This window comes from Neopsephotus bourkii, unplaced genomic scaffold, assembly GCF_033783945.1.
Source record: "Neopsephotus bourkii isolate Nb327-2 ecotype Australia unplaced genomic scaffold, CSIRO-AGI_Nbou_v1 NB_873, whole genome shotgun sequence".
Lineage (NCBI taxonomy): Eukaryota > Metazoa > Chordata > Aves > Psittaciformes > Psittacidae > Neopsephotus > Neopsephotus bourkii.
The window spans coordinates 148,773-169,751 of NW_026901367.1; positions in this window are offsets into that span (position 1 = coordinate 148,773).

The following is a 20,979-nucleotide window of genomic DNA, read 5'->3' on the forward strand; positions in this document are numbered from 1 at the left end:
ACAATTCTGCACACAGCAAGTTTTGCCTTTACAGGAAGTTGTAACCAGGGGCTTAATGGCAGAATTAGATCCACTGAAGTATGGATATTCTGGAGGTTAAATAACATAACTGATTTCACTTCAAAATAAGCATCTCTAGGAAAGGGATTAGAGAAGTCAGTTCTATAAACTTGGGGGAATGGGGCTTTCTGCATCCTAAATTAATCCAGGTGAACTTTCCTGGCTTACTTGCATCCAGTCATGCCAAGGACCGAGTGCTGATCTTAGCAGTAAAGACAACATTATTAATATCATTACATCAATGTAAAGAAGTTTATAGAGCTAGCATTTGTTTAAAGAAAACCCTGAAATCCTCTGTTAATGGTGGCTTTTTGCTGTCAAGTCACTCTTTTGCAGTATTTTATACACTTATATAGTGTTTATGAACCTGGGTATGTATTTCTAGCGTTGCCAAGAATAATCACAGACAAACACAACGGTTGCAGGGTTTCTTTCCTGATGAAATTGTACTGCAGCTTCTAAACCCAGAGCTGGCCTCCAGCAAGGGACTGTGTCCTCTTAGAGGAGAAGTGTGCCGCTTGAACTTTGCTATCACATAATGCTTTCAAGGTTGCTTGTCTAAAGTGACTTAATTTGTACTGCAGAACTCGCCTTGTACCCGCACACCCGCCAAAAGCCGCGGAGAGCCAGGGCAGCAGGGCTATTACTAATTCTTTATTAAAATCCCTTAGGCACACACAGAAGGCCCAAAAGCAGCTTTAATAATAGACAACATACAGCACATTTTTCTTGTATTGCCATGTAATCAAATCTAAAGCTTCTGTTCACTTTCTTTGTTTTACCTAGAGGACCAGCTTCCAATTTAGTTGTGGCCTGCACTAAACTGATTTTTCATTGTAATTAATGCCTACTTTGGCCTCAGCCACTTACACAACTTTCCATTAGAGGTTTGCAGCCATCCACAGAGGATTTCACCAAGTTACCCTCCTGATCCTGCTGCACTTGCAGTTTTTGTTAAGCTGTTTTTTTACTTTATTATTATTATTTTGCAAAGAATGTTTAAATTACGCAGCCAAATAGGTTCCTTTCTCCCTTCTATTTTTCTCCCCTTTCTAACCCCCTCACTCCCTTTTTTCCCCTTGCCTGCTGCACCTATTAAAGTGGTTGGGCAGGAGTCCAACTGGAAGGAAAGCCTTTAAGTGATTTCAGAAAGGGCTAGTGGAACTTATTTAGGCCTGGGGTCTGCTGTGGTTAATTTTCAGTCTGTGTTTTGTGCTGTCCATTTCCTCTGAAATACTACCTGGGGTTTAAGGTTCCTCAGCACAGGATGTTAATAGGCCTCTGCAAACATTCAAAAGGCAGCTTTCCCACCACTAACCTTAAAAAGATTGTGGCACTGGGCCCAGGGTCAGATTGAATAGATGAAAAAGTATATGCTGTGCTTTTGCTCGCTCCTTGGACCTTTCCCTGTTGGCTCGCCTGACATTTCCAGTGACTTTTCTTAGTACCTTATTTTCAGCGTGCTTCCTAGAAAATTCTGCTTATTACCTTCTCCTATCCCCCCCCCAACAGCATTAATAAATCGGGAAGCACAACAATTTGTAACTGTACTTTGCTGACTTGTTGGACTTTCAGCTTGCAGCCTTAAGGTGCTGCTTCTTGTGTTCCTGATGAACCGGCCAAGCCCCTTGCTGTACCACCCATACCCCATTACTGCTACCCAGTGCACTTCCCCACACCATGTCTAGGAAGCACTCTGAGGGTCTTTGGTCTTTCGCCTCTTCCCAAGGAGAGCATCTCTTCTATGAGGCTAAAGCAAAGAGTTAATGGCCAGTTATGTGGTCCTCTGCTGTACCGGCTAGCCTCCCCAGCACAATGAATGTGGTTGTGGGAGCTCTGGTGTAGGATTTGAGGGTTTCTGGGGTGCCACCTTTTGCAGCGTTCAGACTTGAGCACTGACATTCTTGCCTTGCTATGGCATTGCTCAAAAGGAACTGAATGATGCTGACTCTATGTGCACCCTTCTACGTAGTTTAAAGGTGCAGCTCACCTACCTATCTCACAAATAGTGAGATACACTCACCTACCTATTAATTGTACCTGAGAACTTAAGCAGAACTCGTGCCAAAAGGTGTGTTGTGTCCTCTGGTCTGTGATGGCAAGTTATTGATTGGACTGTTACAGGTACTGTGCTAAGGGACCAGCTGTGCTGGTCTTCTTTATGTAGGTGAATCTCCTATAGGAAAGGAGGTGGATGCATTTGATCAGGGGACTGGAGCACCTCCCATATGAAGACAGGCTGAGAAATTTGGGGTTGTTCAGCCTGGAGAAGAGAAGCTGCGTGGAGACCTCAGAACAGCTTCCAGTGTCTGAAGGGGGGCTATAGGGATGCTGGGTTGGGACTCTTCATTAGGGACTGTAGTGATAGGACAAGGGGTAGTGGGTTCAAACTGAAACAGGGGAAGTTTAGATTGGATATAAGGAGGAAATTCTTTACTGTTAGGGTGGTGAGGCACTGGAGTGGGTTGCCCGAGGAAGCTGTGAATGTTCCATCCCTGACAGTGTTCAAGGCCAGGTTGGACAGAGCCTTGGGTGACATGGTTTAGTGTGAGGTGTCCCTGCCCATGGCAGGGGGGTTGGAACTGGATGATCTTAAGGTCCTTTGCAACCCTAACTATTCTGTGATTCTATGATTTAACTTGATTTAAGGGCTTCCTTGAGTCCAGTATGTGGATTTCAGCAATGTATTCTGTTTCCAGAACTGAGGAGAGATGGATGTGATACCTGGGATCACATAGCATTGTTACTGTGTCAGATGTCCCCATCTTAGTGTGGGATGAGTAAGAAGAAGTTCTTTATTTCATTTTTCCTCTCAGAATAATGGTGTCTCTTCCTTGATTGACAAGGGAACCAAAGGGCATTTGAGAAGAGTATGTGCAGGCACCTTGATGAACCAGATGCAGGTGATGGGCCACAAACTAGGCCTTGAATCATAGCCAATGGACTTACATCCCTATGCAAGCCAGCTGCCCTTCCGGCTTTTGGTTATGGTCCATAACTTGATTCATCACTCTCAGACCCATTTTCAGGCTCAGTCCATTCTTGCACCTGTTGAAACCAGAAGTGTTTCAGGTGAAGCAGATGGAAAAGGATGAGTTGACTAAATGAAAGACAGTGCTTTGTGTGAGCTGGTGTTTGAGGTGCCTCCATGGGTATTCCAAAACAGGGATATGCATGGTCCTTGTTCTGTTGTAGGGATCTCTCTACTCACACCTAGCATTATGATTTCCAGAGCTACTTTCTCCATTAGCAGCCTGCAGCACCATGCCCCTTCTGCACATAGAGAGGCTGCAAATCCCCTGCTGTACCTGTGCCTGCGTGAGCACCTCCTGCAGAGAAGCAACTGATATTGGTCTAAACATATTTGTGTATGTCTCCCTGACATTTGCTCTGTTAAAAGGTCAGGCTTCTGCAGCGGAGACAAGAGCCGTCTTCCTCATTATCACATATTACTGCAAATTTCCATTCCCAGCTCCAAAGTTTCCAGTGATTTCTCTGCTGCTGCAATCCAGCACAAAGTGCCCTCTGCCAGACTGGAAACTCTGCCCTGAATCACTGTGGTGATGCTCAGGGAGAAAAGCAATGACTGTTTGGGCAGTAATTGGGAAAACCCAGTGAAATTCTTGCTGCAGTAAGTTCCTTGCTTGCAGTGACAACCTGGGAAAAGAGGTGACAAATTTCACTTAGAAATGCAAGTCTGCAGAAAGAAAGGGCCATTCTGCAAAGAGTCATTCATATTTCTCACTCTTCCTGCAGAAGCTCTGCTCTTGGTTTCTCTGTAATCTCTGAGAGTAGTGCTGGGAGAGCAAAAACCTGAGGCTAAACTTCCGCCTGTATTCTTGCTCATAGGAAGTGGATTCTGGGATCTATTTGGCTTTAGAACATCAAGAAGCCAGACTCGGGAGCAAAAGAGGGGGGAAAAGAGGTGTATTTTTCTTGTTAAACTAAGGTTTTGCTAATGGGAAGATGTAGGTGCCAAAATAAAAGCATGTCTGACATTGAAGTTGGGCAGGCTCTTTGGGAGACAACTTTGTCGGGTTGTCTGCTTTCTGCTTTTCAACCAACTCCCCCTCCCAACCTCAGGCACTGTTATATGTATCTTTACATACAAAAGGGACTGCAAATGTTGGTGGGATAGCATCATTGCAGAGTGAACAGATATTGTTCTGGCTTTCGGTACTCATTTGGTTATGTACCAACATAAGCAGGCCCAGGAAAAGCATTTGCTTGCCCAATGGATGACCTGCTTGGGAGATGGAGGGGCATCTTGCTGATGTTCATCCTGGTGCGAATAGTCACTAGCTGACTTTCCAGATGTTTCTTCTGACTGCAAACATGCTGTAAGGTGGCCACTCAGTGGTGGCCTTGGGAGAAGGGATGATAAACTGCTGACTTAGTAATGTAAGAGTCAGGGGAAGGAAGGACCTTACTTACTTTGGCCTGAAATATGGGTGAGACCTGGGGAGCTCTTCTACAACAACAAAGTCAGAAGAAATACCACACAGCATAGTTTCAATGTACATTTCTTTTTCCCAACAGCAGCCATAAAGGAAATATTCTTTGGAAGCATAATACTTTTTTCACATTCTTCCCCTTAGTTTTCCTCCTTAATGTGGTGGTGACAGACCACAGAGCTGCAGTCAGGGAAGGCAAAGTCCTACTGGCATCTACTCTTTAGATATACAGATACTACAGATTACGGTGTAGTTATTTCTTCATGAGTGATGCATTTCCCTGCTTGGCTCTGTAATGCAGTTGGGGACCCACTGGAGAAAGGGTTCTCTGTAGGATGGGCTCCCACTGGAGCAGGGTGAGTCTGCAGGATGCTTTGACCATGTTCCTACTTTAATAACCCCTCTCATGTATCTCCCTGCCAGATTTGGAGCAACAGAAACACCCAACCAGTAAAAACTATTTCACATTATTTCCTTATGTGAAATTAAGACCTTATTTGAAACAAGGACCACAGGCTGGACCTTTGCATTTTTGTCTCATAGAATATATTTCCAGGCTGCCTGTGACATGGCCAGTATATATTTTTAGGTACTTGGGGAGTCCCTGTCCCTGATGTGTTTGTAGGATCTTTGAATACGGTACATTACACCCGTTTTTTGATGTTAATTCAATAAAGCAATAGCAATTCAAATTCTTTACCGTTGAAGTAGTGGCTGAAGAACAGTTGTAAAGTAACAAGATGAGGATGACCTCCTTTTATCCATTCTCCTGTCTTGCCGCTATAGAAAGCTAGTGCTAGCTTAAACCCTACTTGCCGTTAATGAAAAACTCCTCTATTTTTATTAAATTCCAGAATCACCTCAGCTAGCATGAAAAACAATGATATTGGATTTCTTTTTAAAATTAACAATGTATGTAACACAGGAGAAAAAAAAAAAAAAAGCTGACATTTACTTAGTGCCTGGAAGCAAAGAGACTGCGAGGCGGACAGCAAGCTGCTGCGCTTCCCTCCTTCCTCCTGCAGCCTGCCTATGCGGTTAGGAGACGTGGGGCGAGGTGGCTCGGGGTGGATTGCAGTTAGGATGAAAGCCAAGAAACACCACCACTATTGCTACCTTTCGCCAGTAGGAGAACATCAAGGCTCACAGGGAGAAAACAGATTTATTTTAGCAGCTGGCCTGGATGCCTGCCAAAGTGAGAGGGAACTCAGAAGTGAAGCTGAGGATCTTGGATCAAAGATGTAGGAGATGTGAGCTTGGGGCTGGGCAATCACCAGCTCTGATCTGTGCCATGGTCAGGCTGGGAAGGGACCTTAAACCCCTTTCAGATACCAAGGGAGCATTCATCATTCGGCTGGTGTAAGAAATAGGGTCACAGAGCAAGGAGCTGGCCGGTGAGATGAGAGGGGAGCTGATAAGAGATGTTACTCTGATTTAAGAGTTTTAAGGCACGTTTGTTTATGGCATATAATTATGGAGTTAGCATTTCTCCTTGGGCTCATTTCAAATTTCACTCTCTTTAGGAAGTTTCTCCTGCAATCAGCAGGATTCTTTATAAAAGTAAAAAAAAAGGAAGTTGCTTCATACCTGTTTGCAGGCATTGGAGAGTGTGCAGCGTCTTGTAGAGACCAGCCTATTTTAGGCTGGTAAGGTCAGGGAAAGGGGCTAGTAGCCTATCTTAGGCTATCTGATTAACAGTTTGGAGTAACCTGGAAAAGAGCTTGCTTTTGTGGAGAGTCCACACATCACCAGGAATGAACTCTTGTAGGGAAGTCTCCTCATTGCCTTCCTAATTCATTCCTGCTTGCTTTATCCAGCATGTATTGCTACCGGATTATTGACTATGTGATTTCTTTTCTTGATGTGAGCCATAATAGAAAAGGCATTATTGTAGAAGACGGAAATAAAGCAGTGTGTGTTTGTTAGACTTGTGGTACTATTGAGTATAGCTAGTGCATGGCACACTCATTGTCATTTAGGGCTTGGTACCCACTCTCCTCTGCGGCCTGGAGGATGCTCCAGATGTGTAGAGCAAAGGTGGGACCAGAGACCTGTGCCAAGGTGTCCCTCTATCCTTGTAGCCCTTTGCTGTAGGGAAATACTGATGTATCTGGGGGGCCTGTACAGAAGCTGCTTGAGTCTAATGGGGGTGTGTGCAACAATTACATGATGGCAAGCAGGACAATCCCTCATGCTATGGGCCATAAACTGATTTGCCTGGAGTTGGGAAAAGTCATCCCATCTGCAAACACAGATGAACGCTAAATATTCAAGGGAGACAGCACAGAAAACTCTAATATAAGTGGCACAGATCTACTCTTAGCACTACAGTGGCTGTAAATATACATGCTCCCCTTCCACCCTGGTTCTTCAGGTATCCATCAGGAGCAAGATTTCACTGTGTCATGTGTCAGGTTTAAATTTCTTCCTTACAAGGAGTGCTTGTGAGAGGGTGCTACAGATTTCTCCTGTTGCCTACCTCTGGTGTTCCCCGTTTTGGATCAGTTTGCTCCCAGCGTTGAACTCCTGCATGTGCTAAACACAATGCAATGATGTCTTGATAAAGACTGAGACATCCATGTGAAGGGGGCTCTGTAACTATATGTGATCAGCTGATCACTTCTGATCAGCAGTTGGGGATTATAAATAGCCTAAAAGCACCTGCTATGCAGCCATAGTAATAAATAAGAGGTGCATATTTTCGAAAGGCTTTTACTCTTAGAAAAGAAAAAGATATAATAGCTTTTTTTTCTTAATATGCCACATAATTTATTCTGACAAACAGATGTATTTTGTTGTTTCCATTATCATTTGACAAAATACTTTAAAGCCAGTCCAAGGTGGTGCATTTTCAAACATCATGTATACAGTCCATGTAGCAGTTAACAAAATTGGGATGTGCAGCATAGAATGGTCATTATTTTTACTGAAGAAAAAAAATCAAGGCACTAATTACTTACAGACAAGATACTTAGCACAAACAGATAAGCTTCAAAATGAAAAATTCTCGGTTTATGATAATTATGTTCTCTGCTTTGTTTTCAGAGACTGATAATTTGAGGCTTTAAAATCACCAGGAAGCCATTAATTGGAATTCTTCAATAAAAAATAAATTACATAGAAGTTCATGATGAGTTGTAAAAACACAGAGACTGTATTATGCAGTGAGCGACATTGCTCTACTATTTATAGACATGCACAGCTATGTAACAGCAAAACTGTAAAGGATTTGAGATGTGCAGATAGCAATTATTCACGGATCCCAACGATCTGCAGATATTTCAAATGACTGCTTTTAGCAGATCAGCTATCCAATAAAAGCAGGGCTTTATTTCCAAGTGGCACTCTTCTAACATGTTGCTTCTTGTTTTTGACATCTTCGGTGACATTATTCTCCTGGAGCCAATTATAATGAGAAGACATAGAAATCCACGTATTGGAGCACGTGTTCCACTCCATGTGTGTCTTTATGGATAGGAGTTGTAGGGATTTCCCTTATGAAGGGTAAGCATGGTTCTTCTTCTTATACTGGGATCAAATCCTGAAATCCATAGCAGCTGACCAAAGGAAAACATTTGATTTCTCTTTCTTACCCCCTTTTTCTGCTATTCCCTTGTTCTTTGCTTTAACCTGGAACCAAATCCTTGGTGGTTGATCTTGGGAAAACTGGTAGAGCCAGTTCAAGGACCTAACAGTATGTCCAACAGCACTGGTCACATAATTTCTCTTGGTTTATGAAGGAGCTGGACTGAACCCTTAGTTAGATTTTTGAGAGTAATTTGGGGGGATTTAGGAGGTGTGTTACAGAAGCTTCCGTCCACCCAGGGCCCTTAAAGTATCCACTGCTCTCCTTGTAAGCACATGGCACAACAGTGCTTCAGCAGCTTTCCATCGAGAGTAAGTCTCAAAAGAATGGTAGAAGCAGCAAAGAGTGTTGCTTTATTCAACTTTTCTCCCTCTTTTCATGGGTGAGTCCCATGAGAAGACTCATCTTTCCCCTTTCCTGAGGGACACCTGACATCTCTGCTACTGCTCCGGATCCAGGCCCGAGACAGAGTTGCTAATGGGTCCCAGTTAATTGTCTGACCCAGAGGGTGTAAAATAGTGTTATATTCCAGCTATGCTCTTTTGTGACCACTGACACTCCAGGCTCCTGCAAGGAGCTCTTTAGATAAAGCAAGTAATAAAAGTGATCGTAGGGATCCTTGACACATGCCACCTAGAAAAGGAAACAGAACAGATTTCAGCTCATTCACCAGTGAGCTCAAGGGGATACACAAAAGAGTGAAGTGGCCTTGGCAGAGCCTGGCCTGAAGTTACACTTCAGGAAGACAGAGGAAGTATTTCCTGAGGACCTGATCAAAGGCTCTTTCTCTTCAATGCCAATATAATGCCTTCTGGCTGCCAGCATATGCAGGTAGCCTTCAAGGGCTTCATGTGAGTTAATTCTCACAGTATCAGCATACATAGCACTGCTGACCATCTTGTTTAATATTTTGTGGCTAAAATTTAATCAAAGCTGGTTGATTTCCTCACCCTGTTTTTTAAATCTGAGTTAGTGTGATCACAGGCAAGGTCGGACAATGTGAGTCCAGGGAGACAAGGATAATGGGAGACAATAGCAGAGGGTCTGCAGGGAGACCACTGGTGTCAAGATGAAATGACAGTGTCAGGAGACAGAGCTGTACAAAAAAGTAAGTAATATTGGGCCTCTTCTGGCACTTGAGGAGTATTGTAATTCTTGGAGAATAAAACCTACCATACATCATCCAAAATCAATTGATAAGAGATCTCGGAGAGATTAAAAACTCTTCCCTCCCATTCATTAGGAAAGGTGGCTTCTGTCCAAAACTGATTGTTGGTGTGGGCCAACTATGATAAATGCTCTCTTACCCACCGAAAAGAAACACTTCTTAATGAGCTATCATCTTGTGTACGTTTTAATTTCCAAATTGCTGCAGTGGATATACAGTTGCCCAGCAGTGACAGTGCTGCTCAGAGGCATGCTACCCTAAGCAATATTTTAGAGTATAGGGTTTTTGTAGGTTCATAGAACTTTCTGGTGCCAAACCAATCCCATGACCTGGGGATAGGATTAACTTGTGTATTATAAACATTAGACGAAAAAAGTATTAACTTTCGTTTGGTGTATTGATATATTGCACTATTTACAAGGAAGTATTCGCAAGTTAGTGTGAGGCACCTAGGCATTTGTGGGATGTAATTGCAATGACTGGGCACACACAGCTCCTGTTTATTCATGAGGCAGTTATTGATGCTCAGCACCTTTGAGGATCAGGACATTTCTTTGTGGGGAAAATCTGTTTCCCAATGGGATGGTTCCTCCTATGCTCCACAACTCAGTTGTGTCCTATGTGTAGCTTAGTCTAAGAAATGTCCTTCTACATTCCCCATGCTCCTGGGAGAAGGCAGAGATCAGGACATCCCATGAAGCAGCCCCAGAGCAGTGTAGAGGAGTTGACAACAAGCACCCATGGAGCCTGCCTTTGCTTTCCTACTGCATCCCTGAAGTTTGCAGCTCATCACAGAGCCAGTTCTTGGACCTGGAAAAGCCTCATGTGTCCCATCCTGTTGCAAGCCCCACAGATTTTAAAGAGCTTTGGTGACATTTATCCTGTGTCTCTAAATTATTCTCAGTGGAGTGGCACTTGGGCCAATGACAGTGATGCTGCAAAAAGTCACTTGATGGACCTCTGTGCTCTGTTTTGTTTACTTAGTTTATTCAGCTTGCAATGGAGACAGGACATGCTTAATACATTGGCAGCCAAGCTCCAGTCCCCAGCACCTCCTCAGATTAGAGCAGTTATAGGAGGTGTTAGAAGAAATAGAAGGAGTTAAGCATAATTTTTTTGGTATGTCAGAATTTCAAAGGATTTCTGCAATTTAATGAACTCTTTTAATAGGCATAATTGTCTTCAGTACATGTGAGAAAACTTCTGAAATAGCAGAATTAGGCATGCTCCATTTTGTAGCCTTTCAATGACCTCCAGCAAACGTGTGACCCAGATATGAGAGCCTCCTGTCCACTTGCATAAACATGATGTTTTAAAAAGGCGAGGAGGGGGGGCGAATAAAAGAATTGAGCTCTTAATGGCACATGGACAGAGACATACTGCAATTGCAAAACAAATTCAGGAGCAGATAGAGAATTGCCTCGAGACTCTGCATGCCAAATCTCAGCCGCCTCCTGAGAGATGGAGGTTTGATGGCCACGGACCTTTGGTCAAAACTGCTCTGGATTTTCTTACACAGAGGTTCAGATTGGTAGTAAGATGCACAGAACTGCTTTAGGCCTATGAAAATCTCTGGTTTAATGCCTGAACGATGTCCAATCTGCTGTTACACAGTGTATTCAGGATGCGTTATAACATAGGGGACTCTTTATTTCCTGGCCTTGATAGAGGCTGTGTAGGGGTTGCAGAAGCAGAAGTAGTGGCCATGCCAGGCAGTGAGGAGGTGGTAGCTGCCTACTCCACCTGTGACCAGCCCTTCTGTCACATGCACACTATTTATGCTGCAAGAAAAAGCTATGATTTTAAAAACCTCATTAATTAGCATGCATTTCTAATGTATCATTAGCTCCCTATCACATGCCTTTCCTGCTTTTTTGGTCTAGGGGGCTGTATGGCTGGATTCTGACCATGGACTTCACCCATACTCGCAGAGAAGGGTGAGTGGCTCTTGATTAGTTTAAGCCCACCATTACCATAGTAACGAGCCCAGATTGACAGGACTCTGAATTAATATGCATACTTAAGAGAAGAGGATGGGGGTCCTGCCAGGCGTGCCCATGCCAACACACATGAGATAACACCACCGCTGCTGGCCCTGCTCATCACAGGCTGCAGCTCCAGCATCACACCTATCGAATCGCCACTTCCCGCATCGTTATGAGTCAGGTTTAATTAAAAGCAGGAACTAGCAAAGTGTTGCTGGGATTTAAAATTATGGGCCGTTAGTTATTAACTGCTACAAATTAGGTAGATGCCATTTCAAGGAGAGCAATTTCCACAGAAGGCGCTGGTAAAGCGAGCTGGCGTAGGGAATCACACAACTTTCCAGCAGGGATTGCCAGCGTTCTCAGAAAAGCTCTTTTTTGGCCACATCTTGGGTTTTACGCATGACCAAGATTTAGCATTGTTCATGCTTGCTTGCAGCAATGATACTTTTCTGTCTATGAAAAGTCATTTTTCATTTTAACAATAATTCCCAGGCAGGAAAAAACATGTCCTGGTTTCTCCGCTGAGCCAAACACTGAAACAAAATATTGGGCCAAATTATGCCTTGATTTTGCAACTTTAAAATCTGCCTTTGCAAGTTAGTGCTGAATTTAGTTCATTTGCCTCAGGCGTTTTCCATGCAATAAAAATTGTATTTCTTTTTTCTTTTTTCCCTTTTTTTTTCCTTTTTTTTTTCTTTTTCCTCCTGCCATTTGGAGAAAATGAAAAGTCAAATGAGAATGGAGTCAATTGTTAGATTAAAATTTCCTGTACTCTTGGTGTCAGAATTAAAACCACAGAGAAGGCTCACTCCGGGTATCTTGCCTGGAAATCTGCATTATCATTGTGGCTAAAGCTGCTGATGCAGACGAGGCACTGAGTTGTAGTAGCCAGGCATTAAGAAAAGCAAAACCAGAGCAAAATGAGACTTTGAGACCTTAATACTTCTGTTGAGCTGTTTAAAGGGAGAAAGTGGTGAGCTGGTCTGAAGATTTTCCTTCTCCGCTACTTTTGCTGCTTCCGCAACCCTGCAGGGGAGAAGAAAACAGTCTTTGAGCTATAATAGGTGTAAAACTAGGCAAATTCAACAAAGTTTTAGTGAGTGAGAATGGAGAGCAGCGTTCACAACATTTTACTTGGCAGTCTCTTTATGGGTACTCAGACGTGCAGGCTGGGAGTGTGATACACAGAGACAGATTGCTCTGTGCTGGAGAATGGGGGATTTAAGGTACCACGCATAACACAACTTTCATTGGGATTAAAAATGTAGAGTGCAAACCATGGTCTTTGGCACAAAATGAGGAAGAAAAAGCTCTTCAGCACCAAAGTTTTTAATCCAGTAAAAGCTATCACAATATCTGTCTTTTTAAGAGCCAGTAAGGCTGAAGGCCACAACTTACACATATCTTCAGAGTAGATATACCATTTCCCCCCCCCCCAAGAAGTTAACTGATAAACTGTGTGTGGTGTATGTGTATAAATATATGGGTGTGTATATGTTTTCCTGTGACTGTGGGACATAAAGTAGTTAGTGAGGGAATGTAAAAGCTCATTATTGTTTATTGTCAAGTGTGGCAAAGGAACAGAAATTAAAGAGGAAGCGAGCAGCTGTAGCTGCACTGACACCAATAACTTTTCATGAGGGCAAGTCGAAGCATCAGGATGTCAGACCCTCATTCCTGCCCTTTTGAACTTTCTTCTATAGATCACGCCGAAATAGAGAAGTGAGAGAAAAATCCTTCTCTCCCCAGTGGGGCAAAGAGGAAACCGGCTGCTCATGCAAATAGTTCAGATGAGAAGTTGAACACACACCCTGCTCACATCCGCAGGGACAGCCGCACGTTTCGGAGGCGGAAACAGGTATAAAGTCAGAAGTACTTGGGGGAGAAGTGGGGCTTCCTCATGTCCACGCATATCAAATATAAATAGTAGTATGATGGGGCCCTGCCAGTGTGCTGCGTGCAGCGGTGGAGGCCCCAAACATGAGGCACAGGGGGAAGGAGCTCCATAGGAGCATCCTGGCCAGGCTGGAGCTCAGCTGTCCCTAGCCACAGGCATGAGCTTGGTGGGTTGTGCTCTTCCTCTGGGCACATGGCTGATAGCTCTGTTTGCAAGAAGCAATGAACTACATCTCCTGTCGCATCCCTGTTGCCGCTGGCTGTGGGGCAGTTCACGCTGCTTTGGCACGATTTGCCCTATGGGACCTGTGCAGGGAGATGTTTATGCTTGGGATGTTTTGTCCTTAAGAGTTGGCCCTGAATATCCCCTCCATGGTGGGGTTGAGCAGAGACAGGGTGCAGCAGCAAACCTGCTGCTGGGACTGCTGGCCATGCTGGCCACGGGAGTTTCCACCAGGCTCTGTGTTGCAGGTGTCGGACACAGAGAGGACACCGCAAGCCCCGGTAGCTCTTCAGACTTTTCTGGTGTCTGTCTGCTACTCAAGTGGCAGTGGTTGAGGTCCCACTGGGCTTAGGAGACTTAGACACATGTTAATGTGTGGCACTGTGTGGTCTAGAGTTTGTTTCCTAAAAGCAAAATGAGAAGTGAGAGGCAGCTGCTGTGCTCATAGACCTTTGCGAATAGGTGGCCCCAACCTGCTCTCTTGGACAAAGAAATAGGGTAATTTATAAAGCCCAAATTCCCCATCATGGTACCACAAGGCTGCCTTTTCACTCCTCTCAAAATATGGAGATAGCAAAGGATGCTCAAACTTGGATGATACCCAAGTGTATTTTTCTTTCTTGGATTAAAACAAGCCACCTCTGAAATCAGGTTTCTGCTCAGGTCAAGAAGTGCTGCCTCTCAGCTGCCAGAAAGATGGGGAGAGACTTTTTAGCAGGGCTTGTTGCAATAGGATGATGTTTTTCAACTAAAAGAGTGAGATTCAGGCTGGATATGAGGAAAAAATTCTATACAGTGAGGGTAATAAGACACTGGCACAGGCTGCCCAGAAAGGTGGTGGCTGCATCATCCTTGAAGACATTCGAAGTCAGGCTGGATGTGGTTCTGGGCAACCTGAACTAGTTGAAGGTGTCCCTCCTCATTGCATGGGGGATGGACCAGATGAGCTTTGAAGGTCTCTTCTAAGCTAAACCATTCTATGATTCTATGATTGTGCTTGATTTCTTACTGTGGTACCTCAAGGTCCCAGCCAAGACACAGGTCCCACTGTGGCCGGAACCATGCACACCCCATTGAAGAAAAGCATTTGCCATATTGCAGAGATTCAGGTTTAAATAGACAATACTGGGAGCAGAAAAATAAAAAGCAAAGTGACTCAAGGTTATTGGGATGGCCAGTGGCAGATGTGGAATAGACTTTACCTTGTCTGCTGAATTGGTGGGCTCAGGATGAAGCCATTCTACCATGTCTTTGGTCCTGATCATGTATCCACTCAGCCTGTGCGGGCTTCCTGCTAGCATTAACCAACAGCAAGGAATTGCTTTCTTATGTGTCTTATTGTTCATATTACAGTGAATTATAATCGATTAGGAGGTTCAGCTGCATTGCACTGATGTGGGTTGAAAAGCTGGAAACACCTGTAGATCCAGAAAATGCCTGTATTTCCAGACAGCATCACCACTGCTCGATGGCTAGTTCACCTAAGCAAAGGAAATACTTTACATGAGTGGCTGTGTTATTTAAAAACGTGAAGATCTCTTGTTTTACATGAAGAGGCACGTGTTCAAATGGGGAAGCGGGCACATAATATCCGCTGAAAGCCCCTGGCAGCCGCAGTGTCATTAGTATCTCTGCAAAAGTTTCCCTGTCTGCACTCCTCTCACAGGGCTTTGGTGACAATTTGTGAGCAACACTCTCAGGATGATTTTAGTAAGCCCAGTTTTGCCTGAGCTTTCCAGACCTTAATACTCTCACCTCAGTAGTCCAGAGCTTGCAGTTATTTCATGACATAATATGTCCCAAGAAAAAAGTCTTCCTCTATTCTATGTGTTAGCCCAGAATTTGAACATCTGCATCTTTTTTAAGGTCTCCAGTGGAATTTAGATAGTTCAGTGACTTGTAAAACAGTGAGGGGTTTCATAAACTTTAAATTTCCACCCATGGATCTACTGACATTGGGATTTATTCTTGACTGCGACTAGTTCAAAGGGAAGATGTGATCTGGGCTTCCTCAATGGTAAATATTGCATAGCCATAGCTACCTTCACCATTAGCAGCATTCAGTGTTTTCTGCAGTGTTTTGGTTTATATTCAGCATTTCTTTTCCATCAGCACTTAAGCAACCTGGGTCCCAAGACTTGCCTTTAATACATTTTAACACTACATCACTAGGTTGCATCACCTTCCTGAACTAAAAAGCAGTGAACGTGTTACATTTATTTAGTTTATTACAAAAATCCTTCCACTATCCTAATGGCTGTCCAGATCTTTTGGGAATATCCCTGCTCACACAGCTCTCAAACAGCAGGTCTATGTGTTTTGGTGATACTCCATCACATTGGTCAGTGTTCACTCCAACCCTCTGAAGCTGGGGACCATAGAAAACAAAGTCAAATCCGACATCCAAGTGCTGAGAGGTGTCCTTCTGGAAAGAAGTGTTCAAATGAGGTGCACAAACACTACAAAAACTGGAATGGGGCAGGAACCAGGGAGCAGTAGCCTGTCCCTTGCAAGAGAAAGCAGCCAATAATGAGTTGGTTATAGGAGAGATAAAAGAGAAGCTGACCTCTGCGATAAGCATGGAGGTGGTGGGAACGCTGAAGCAAGGAGGTAATTATCACAACTCTCCAGGATGAAGTGGGTACAAGAGCTAACGTAGCTGAGCAGTGAATCTCAGCAGCAGAAAAAATGGATCGTGCACAGCTGCAGGGGTTACTGCTGGAGGCTGTATCAGAAAGAAGAAAAATGGATATTGCCTGCAGAGGGACTCGGCACTTTATTGGGCTTCCAGGAGAAGTCGGCTCCAGCGTATGCAGGAATTCCTGTGAAGATGATTTCCCAGCTACTTTAGATTCACTGCAAACAGGTTTCAAGTGATAAAATTCTTTGGGGGATATGGGTTATAATGAATGCTCCGTTTTAGAAGAGGAAACAAATAGTGCGATGTTGCAATGTTTTAGCAGGGAGAAAGCCATTGTTTCCAGATTTGTATTAATGATACGGAGTAGGAGGAGAATGAAGAGATGACAGCGTTTGTAAATGAGGGAAGTGATCAAAGATCAACGGCAATCCCAGGAGGAAGGGTGAGAGCAGTTGGAAAATACTAAATTTCAGCTCCGATTCTTGTATCCCTTAGGATATTTTATGAATCTGTTGGGTTTTTTTTCCTGTCGTTTTCTGGGCACCTCAGCTTAAGACAGTGCATTGAGCCTGCATACCTCTATTAGTTGGCCAGCAGTTAGATCCAGATTCAGCTGCTAATAGCAATGAGCCTGGAATCAGTGGAGACAGCAATACTCAAGCCTTGTGAGAGACGGCCAGCTGAAGTTGTTTCAAGACTCCTGTCATGAGCGCAGCTCTCTCCATGTGAATGATTCTGGGTATTACTCACAACTTGTAAGAATAAACTGGAGAAGAGCATTTGAGCTGCATTTTTAAATACAGCCACATGAACAATGCTTTGGAAGGAAAATAATTTCTGTCAAGAGGCATTTATATGTGGCACCAGGAAAAAAAAAATCCCAAGATCTGCTCTGGAGATCTAGATCTGTAGGCAAAAAGATGTAAAGTAGGAAATCCCAAAACACAAAAAGAATTATGTTGCTCAACTAACATTATATTTCTTGCATGATAATAATTACAAACAGACGCAGCATTTGATGGTTTGCAGATTTATTTCTCTTCTCTACTTAGTTCAGCTAAAATTTGTACAGTATTCCTCTTCTTTTGTGGAATAATTAACTTGTTCTGATGACATCCCTGGGCTTACGATCTCAAGCTGAGCGCGATCTCTCAGTGGAAGCCGGATGTCTCTGTGAAAGCAGCACTGTGATTTCATCACATCTTACTGGGCTCAAAAATTACTGTTGAGATGCAATCACCTGGGCTGCGCAGAAAGTGACGCCAGATGAGCAGAGGGGTTCCTTGCACCCTTTATGGTGGCTGAAACAACAAACCCCGTGACTCTCCCCTTTACACAATGTCTGCAGCGATGCCAAACCCAAAAGTTTTGGAGAAACAAAAGTCTTGAAGAATTGCATGTCAGAGAACAGCAGGAGAAGACTTTCTGTTTCTAAAGCTGCGCAGGCTCTTTGGAGCGACCTGCTCCTCTATGACTGCCAGATGGGCTTCCAGCTCTTCCTTTCCTTCACCTACTCCATTGCCTCATCTTCTGTATTTAAAGAGAATTTCAGCTGTTGACACGTTCTTTGTGTGAGTTTGTTGACTTGTTTTGCAAGGCCATTTGATGTCTTGGCACAGCATTAGCTATGCTGTAGCTGAGCTTTGCCACTGGGCTTCTCCTCAAGCAAAGCTCTTGTGTCTCTATCATATCCTGGTACCTGCAGTACCTTCCTGTATTTGAGAATGTGCCTCCAAATCTCCCTTATCTTGATCAGCCTTTCTGTGTTCTCCTTTGCAGACCATGAGGAAGACTCCCTTGTACCATAGAGTGAGCAACCTGTCTCTCTCTGAAGGGACAGGTAGATGACATGTTTTTCAGGCTTTTCATGCGACAGAAAATACCTGCCTGTGTACACAAGCTGAGTCACCTTCTGCCTGAAGTTGCAGTCCTTGTCATACACAGTCTCAAGTGTTATTCTTGGCAATAAAGTCTCATCCAGCTCGGCCTCTTTTCCCTGGTGATCGTGCACTTTGGTTTCCCATCTTTATCAGAATGGGCAGCTTTTTGCTTAAAACCTGCTTTTGTTTTTGGTGCTTTCTGTTTGTGTTGGGCATTTTTTGATTGCAAAATTGTGTTTCCCCTGTAGACCATGAGGTTTTGTCTGTGTCTTACTGCCTGGTTTTCCTGAGCAGCTGGTCCCAAGCAGACATGGGAGGTCACCTCTTGTGTGTTTGAAAATTCACAAGAAATACTAATTGGAAATGAGATTCTAAGATATTACATGTGCACAAAGTTTGAAGAGAACATAGTGGCGTTTATAGTGCTCCATACAGGTCTTAAGTATAAATGTTTTCATGTGTTAAGCAAGTGCCACCTTAAACCATTCAATCACTCTGTATAGGCTACAGTTCACTCCACAGCAAAGCTTAGGCCTGTTGCCAACCTCTCCTCAGTAGACAACACAGGATTGCTCCATCACATTCACTCTTTTCGATCATGCTGCTATTTTCCACCCTTCTTGGCCAGGCCCTTTTTCCCCAGCAGAGCAACTGGTGAGCAACCAGTACCTTACTTTGATTATTAGTCTCAATTCATGCAGTCATTGCCTGTAATAAGGTGCAAATCTAACCATTAGTAGAGTTTCAAGAGTTTTTCTCTACGGGTGGCATACACAACAGTCATGGATGATTTGGGCTAGGCTCTCACAGACATCTTGTCTGGTTCTGTCAGCAGAGCTAAGCCAGGGAAAAGTTTGGTGTGTGCTGTAAAAACTAAACCTTGACCCAGCTGTGAGAGAGGCAGCTGTTTAAAATGCCTGGTGGTGAAGTCAAATGAAACCATTTCAGTATTGACTGAAATACTTAATTTTATCTGCACTGACTACTGCAAACATATTTTCCTCTCAATTACAAGCAGTGGGATAACCCAGGTCAAAGATCAACTAGATGGATTCTCCATCCTCAGCTGCCCTCTAAGGACAGGGCTGGGAGTCAGGACAAGCTTTAACACAGGCCATCATCCCTATGGCCTTACACCTTTGCCCTTGGACACAGGGGGAAAATGAACCAGATGCAATTGGCTGGTGATTTGGTTTTGAAGCCAGAGGAAGCTGGAGTCTCCATTGCCAGAAGCCAGTCAGCTGCCAGCAAAGTATTTGTGTGAAGACTTGCCTAACATCTTCTGGCTGACAAACTGCATTATATGTCTGTCCCTGTGCCCAGGAGTATGCATCCCGGTTTTCTACCTCAATACACTGTGTCATGTACAGCCAAAACTGTACACTTCTCATGGTGGTGGTCTCCAAGCTAGGTCCAAGGCAGAGCTGATGTCAGGGACCTGCCTTGAGAGGAAGGGGAAGGAGCTCTGTCTCAACTACTGCTGCTTGGGCAACTTGCTGACACCAGAGTCCTGAAAAAATTAGCTTAGCAGCAGGCAATATCCGAGCCAAGAAAAGGCAGATCAGCAGCTGCTGGAAGCAGAAACTCCTTCGCAAGTTCTGGTCCTCTCTGTTATCACCCAAGCTGCTTTCCTGACTTTTAGCAACAGCTTTTTGTTAATTAGGTCATGCGTGGCCATTGTATGTGAAGTGCTACACGATCCAGTAGGAACAGTGTTTTGTGCCGGAGTCTTTTCACTCCTTAAGTCTCTCTTTTTCTTTGCTCTTCAGGTTATGCTGAGACAGAAGGAGGGACTTGGAGAGGGAAGATTAACCTTTCACTGGCCACAATTCGTTCCCTCTTATCAGGGAGGATTTGGCAACCCTCCCCCCTCCCATCCAGCCTATCTGTCTGAATTGCTGAAAGCATAATGCTCCCATATGAGAGATAAGTAAGTGAGCTCTCTTTCTTTTCCATAGGGATGAACTATAGTGTATGCAGATTATGAGGAGAAGAAAATAATATCAGAGAAAGGTGGCTTTCTTAAAAGGCATCGGTAGCATTAGTGTCATGTGTGAAACACCCATTTGTGACAACTGTACAGATCTTTCAACGGAAAATTGTGCCGTGCTACCTTTTAAAGTATGAAATGCTAATTTTGGATTTACAGTTTTTGAACTGGAGGGCTGTATTTTGCATGGAATTTTGTTTAATTTCCCAGTGAAAAAAGGCATTTGAAACACAACTGCCTACAGCCAACTGTCAACAAAAATCAACTGTAATAACACGCAGCCTGTCACTGATTTATGTGGTGATGTGGTAATCTTCTCAATTTAGCTGGATATTTCTTCTTCATACCAAATAGCTGAAAGTCTTGCTAGACATTTATGAATATAGGAGGTACTATTAGGATGATAATGGGGCAAGATTAAAGAGGTGTTCACTAGTTCAAAGTGCCAGTTAAAGAGACAGAGAATTGAGAGGTATGGATATATATGGCCCATTGGTATAAGTGAACTTTATATTTTCAGAGTTGCTTAAGATTTGGGAGACAGCATATTGAGATCCATCTGCCATGAGAGCATCTTTCTAAAGGGAAACTGGGGGGAGCAGCTATACACACTCCCCCCCTAAAAAGTCTGCTTTTGTTTAGGAGGGGATGGGTTGAAAATATTGAAGATGAAGCAAATGGGTATGAGTGATGTTAGGGCAAAACAGGGTTCTGAGACTCTTCACCCTTTTCTCTGAAGGTTTGAGCTTTGGACATGGTCACTTTGCACCAGGCTGTGTCTCAGCAAGAACTGGCAAGTAAGATATCACACGCTGCGCATTACAGCTAAGAAAAGTAGTTGGCCTCTCATAAAAGAGCTAGAACTAATGCAGACAAAACGATGCTGCAAGACTTGAGCTGCAAATAAAGAGACAAGTTTGTGTTTTACAAAAATGTATAATTTACCAGGCATTTCATTATGCTGTATAAAAAGGCAAAAATGATAATTGAAAATAAATGTGGCTGCCTAGCTACAGTATATGCTGCCAGCGTTACTGTAAATAGAAGCGCTTTCTTGCTGAAGATAGTTGAAATTTTGATACAACTTCTGTCT